Source organism: Magnolia sinica, chromosome 19 (genome assembly GCF_029962835.1).
Source record: "Magnolia sinica isolate HGM2019 chromosome 19, MsV1, whole genome shotgun sequence".
Taxonomy (NCBI): domain Eukaryota; kingdom Viridiplantae; phylum Streptophyta; class Magnoliopsida; order Magnoliales; family Magnoliaceae; genus Magnolia; species Magnolia sinica.
The window spans coordinates 1,395,339-1,401,472 of NC_080591.1; positions in this window are offsets into that span (position 1 = coordinate 1,395,339).

Here is a 6,134-nt window from a genome sequence, read left to right on the forward strand (position 1 = left end):
TGGCTGGTGGTCGGTGCTATGTGGGCCCCACAATGATGTTTGTGTTTCATCCATTCCGTCCATCTATTTTTACAGATCATTTTACGGCGTGAGTCCAAAAATGAACTATATCCAAATCTCAATTGGACCACATTACAGGAAACAGTGTTGAATGAGATTCAACCATTAGAAACATTTTGGGGCCCACAAAAGTTTTAGATCAAGCGGATCTTTGCCGTTTCTCTTCATCTGGGCCTGTATGACCTAATCAACATATTGGATGTTAAATAAACAGTATAGTGGGCCTTGGGAGGATTTTAATGGTGGATATCCAATCACTGTTGTTTTCATGTGGTGTGGTCTACCTGAGATTTATATCCCTTTAAATTTTGGGATAAAGCCATAAAATGATATGTAAAAATGGATGAACGGAATGGATGAAACAAATACATGATGGTTGGGCCCACGGAGCACCGACCATATGCCACGGGCTGGTGGCAGGGAAGTAGCCAATCCGTTTCCCATTGAAACACTCCTGCTGATGGGGATGGAGATAATCATGGCCCATCGTAATGCGTGTAGGACATTCACATTGCAATGTCCGAATGACATCCACACCATCCATCCGTGCGAAAATGATAGACATGGTGGATATTAACAGATGATGCGGTGAACCTCATTTTTAAGATCAGGTCCTAACATAAACCACAGGCATTTTCTTTATATAAGAAATACTGCACCATGTACATGTTGAACATGATCAGCCATTGAAACTTATGATGGCCTAATAGAACACATGTGCATATTAAGTAGGGCCACACCGGGTTAGGTCCGACCAAACCCAGACTAGTGGTTTGATTGGGCCTGGCCCACCAGTCAAACTAATTGGTCCATGCCAGTATAGTAATTCGGTATGTAATGTGAGATATTGCGTCCTTGGGTCTACATATTTATTTCCAAAGTGGCTTTGGAACGTGTAGCGTCGCACCCTTCAATAACGCCGCATTAAAGGTTTTAACGTGAAACATTTCCATCGTGGGAAGCAACTATAGGACATGATTGCCAATGTCATCCATTGCACATGTGGTATAACTGACCAAAATGATCCTGACCGTCCATTTACTTCTCTGCTATGAATGTACTGAAATTTGAGTGATTGTAAGATCATAATAACTCTGCCACTACGAATTGCACGACTAACCAATGATTTTGACCGTTCAATCAGCATTCTGCAGTTTGTATGTACAAAAACTGGATGATCTCCGTAGGTGATGACTCATGAACCTGCTGCCAACGGATCACATTGGTGGGTCCACATTACGGTTTCGGGTGGCAATGGGTGGAGTTTGGCCAACAAAGCTCGACCGTTGCTACACGTGCCAAGAATTCAGCCCGTTCCTAATAATACCCTACCCGGAAGAAACCGCTGTGTACGGCCGAATGCTCAGCCGCGGAATTCAGCCCACTCAATTTGTGCAAACTTATCTGAAAACTTGTCATACATGACGTGGCTCTAAAATCTTTTTTTCTTTTTTTTTTTTCAACACAAGCACACACACCCCACACACTCTAAAATCTAAACGTTTATGTGATGCAGTACCTCATGAAACCCCCCGGGCTCAATAATTACTTGGATCCAAAATTTTGGTATGCCATGAAAAAGTAAATAATTTTCTTTCTTAATTTTCATTTCTCTTTATTATATCCTATCAGAATTTTATAATATGGTAAAAAATTTCCATATATATATATGGAAATGGTTCGTTTGACCCATGAGGTCAAGCCATATGAGCCCACCGTGATATATGTTGAACATTTATCCCTTCAATTAGATGCACCATTCCAAGGTGGGCCTCAATTTAAAAAATCGTCAATTCATGACTTGTGTGGGCCACACCACATATAAAAGTTGAGATAAATTACCTTCCCATTAAAACATTCATAATCATTTGTTAAGCTTATTGAGATGTGTTTCACAGATTCAGCTCATCCATTATATGTGTCCCACTTGGATGAGGGGTTAGACCAAGTTTCAGACGCTTCTCGGGTTTAGACCAAGTTTTAAATACATCCAAATTTTAAGTGGACTATGTATATATTTATATTTATATATCGTGTGGACCACCTAAGTTCCACATACAATGATTTTTGAGATATCCCATAATTTAATGGAGCAGTGTTAATGTTCAACAAACATCATGATGGGGCCCACAGTTGGACCTGTAACGTCTCGAAAAATCCGTACAAAGACCCAGTACCACCTCACGCAGAAATCACCCAAGACCAAAACTTTAGAAATTAGGTTAATATTAGCAAGTGTTAAACTAGAATACTTGTGAAATTAGCACTAATCACTTTAAATATGATCTGCAAGATTCAAAACGTGTAGAATCATTGACGCTACATTACCCTGAAATCTAGAATCCGTCCTTAAACCCGGTTGCTATCGGGAGCACACCGAAACTTCGTATCGGACCTGGACCACACGTCAAAAGTCCGATTACCACGAAACTATACGGATATGACCGTATTACTGGACTTGACAACTCCTTCGGAAATCAAGTCCTAATTGTGTCTAAAAATACACAACTTGAGCCTGAAGCAAAGTGTGTGAAAAACGTGAAAATATTTAGAAATAAAATTCGAATTTAAGTAATCTGAGTCATGTCGCTTGCGGGTCAAATATAAGGATTCAGACCGTCAGAATTTGACCCAAATACACCTTTGGATCGGGAGAAATATCCCACACATGTCGGTGTACTTGTGACCTTGATCAAGTGACCGTGACCGTTGAACTGAAACTAGTCCGTCGCGGCTGATCTACAAACCCGATCGGAACGAAAACTCAGCCTGACCTAGATCCATGGTCGGGGAGCTTAAGTCCGACCGCATGTGGAAAAGGGGCCACCAGAAGTGCTCCGTTGGACCGGAACAGTCCGTATTTGGATATAACCTAAGTATGCCTTGGCCCTAGGGCCATTCCCATCAAACTTGAGCCTATATAAGGACCTTAAACCCTCTCCCTCTCACCCCATACGAATTTGAGAAACCCTAGGAGAGAGAGAAGAGAAAAGAGAAGGGAAAAGAGAGAAAGTGAGAGTGAGAGTTGGAGATTCTTCCTGGGATTCGATTCCGCTACTCCACGCACTCAATCGCCATTCTTGTATTGCTATACAGGCGATTTCAACTCCGTGCTTAGGTAAGAAAACCTAACCCTAACTTGTCTTAGAGTTTTTGACTAGCGTAATAGATGAATTAGCTAACATATTCCCTGTTATAGGTTATTATGGTGCCGTAGACAAGACTTAACTTTTAAAATTGAGTTCGCTACGAGTCTACCGGCGAAAGGTGCGGACTATAAATGTTTAGGTTATGGTTTTCAAGGCTTTCAATGTCAGTTAATGATTTATGACTGACTTGAATTGCTATCACATGCTTAGACACGTTGTTCCCGCACTTTACACATATATATGAACTATGTTGAATATTGTGTATTCTTGTGTTTGTTGAAATGTTTGTATGTGTATGGATTATGGATATGGATTTGCTATGATTAACTGTTGTAGACATATGGTTGAAGTATATGTGACAATTCCTTAGTGAAAGGATTTGCCCTAATACGTGCTATCACCAACATACGTCATGTATGTTGGAATATGTAGTCTAAGTTTTTGTAAAAATGTCTGAATGAACAAGTGTGTAATAAATTGTACGTTATATGGGCGTTGAGAAGAGACTCTCAACTATCTTAACGATGTGTATGATTTCCTCTATGTAACTTATATTCTGTCTGTTTTACTTAGGGACTACATATGTGTGAATTCATGTTTAAGTTAAAATCCATCAAATGCTCATATGCTAGTATAATTGGAATTGTTGATCCATTACTGTTCTGATTAGCTTATATGATTATCTGTTATAATTGAATGTGTTTGGGACTATGGAATAGTCTAGGCAATTGGTAACAAGCATTGAATAGGTGGCTGAGGTTGATTTCGCCACATAGGACGTGATTGATGAATCTGAGCCGTACTTGGGATGTTGGCAGTGGTTAGGCCACACGGAGTGCTTACGCACTTCATGTCGGTCAATTCAACGTACGCTCGTACTAGTCGAGCTCGTCAAGTAACCCATTAACCCGATGTATGTTCACCATGTATGGATGCTACTGCTTGAATCTAAGGTACCAAAATCACCAGTGAAAATCCCTTTAAACCTTGGTACCTCGATCCGTTAAGACTCATGAGTCGGGCATGGTGGTATGGGACACCGTGGTCGAGCTGTCAGCCTACGCTAGGGTGACGAGCCTCCCCGTAGTGACCAGTGAGCAACCCATACTCATGAGCCAAATACGGTAGTATGGGACATTGTATTCGAGCTGTCGGCCTACACTGATAAGGTGACGAGCCCTTTGTAGTGACCTCGAGCGTACCCTAAGACTGCATAGAGGCGACGAGCCTTTCCGTAGCAATAAGAGTATAAACTAGGCCTGCACTGATAAGGTGATGAGCCCTTTGCAGTGACCTAGAACCGTATCATCGTATGAGATTTACTAGGATTGACGACTCTAGAATGGATCATCGTTTGGGAATTGATATAAGGGAGGTACCTTAGCTTTCCAATCCTGTTATATGAAACGGACTAATAAGAACTTGGTAATCACGTTCATGCACCGCACTGCATGTGCCGTTTGGCGTTAGGGAGCATTGAGGAAGTGATTGACATGCGAGACCGTTAGATGAAGATCGCGGAGGAGTGCGGCGAGGGCATGCATCATTTATTCATACCATTCTTGCATTAATCAAAGTACTTGGGAATGTTTGATTGTATTGTTTTATCATTCTGCTTATTGAATTGAGAACATGTTAACTTTTGCTTTATTGTTCCACCGAGTTGATCACTCACTCCCACGTTTCGGGATGATGTTGTATACACCAACTAGACTCTGTCTTAGTTGCGAGATAGAGAAAAGCTGATGAGGCGGAGGCGGACTTCGTAGATGATGAAGATGCCTTCTCATATATGCAATTCAGGCCGGTTTGCATAGATCGTTCTGATTGGCGGGGCTTCAGGGTTATACTTGTAGTGGATTATTACATTTTGACATTTTGTGATTTGAAACAATGCATGTAATTATTGACTTGGCAATGCATATATACTTGGGGACCTATACTGAGTTATAATGCTATACATATTTGAGTAAGTCTTTCACTTGCGTATTACAACTGTCCTTGAATTATGTATTGTTGATTTGGCTTAATCTTATTAATATTTTATGCACTAATATAAATAACATTTAATCATCATTAAATATGTTGCATAAGTGATGCGTTGAAATTTGGAAGTTGGACTTCTACTCAACTTCCGATTTTGAACGTTACATTAACTTTCCGGAAAGTTCTCACAAGGTCGATCACGACCATATATATATATATATATATATATAAAAGGATTGGTGTATTTTCATCTTAACCACTGATCCAAAGGCCACAGGTTAAAGGATGGGACAACACCGTCCATGACGGGACCTGTGTTCCGAGCAGTCCTGATGAATGGAGGGCCCACATGGATGGAATTTTGAGTTGTCAACACGAGGCTCACATCATCCATTATAAAAAAACTATCCATTTTCAAGATGGTTACGTCTAACTCAACCTCCGCGTACGCGCGTACAGCACATTTCCATGCCAGTACTGTACTGAAATCCTCTACAACGCCTGCTTTCCAGGTTGCGTAGAACACTCGAGTCTGTGGGGTCCACCAAATTATATATGTAAGATCCACTCCGTCAATCAGGTGAAAATAATATGGACTGTACATTAAGGAGATAAGTTCACTTAAAAACTCACATGGGCTCCACCATTAGAAATAATTCAAATTGCTTTCAAAACTGTTAAGTTCGCATGGTGTGGCCCAAAGTAGAAACTAAAATAACTGTTAGAGACTTAGAGGTTGTAAAAGACTGTTTTGCCCTTAAAGTGAAAGACCGCTTGGCAAATGGGTATGGATGTCAACGGGCCGGGCGTATTCAAATTCCAATTTTTCAGGCCCGAGCCTGGCGCATTGAAACGGGAACGGAAAGGCTACTCCCCCTGACACCAGCCAATGGCTGGTGGTCGGTGCTATGTGGGCCCCACAATGATGTTTGTGTTTCA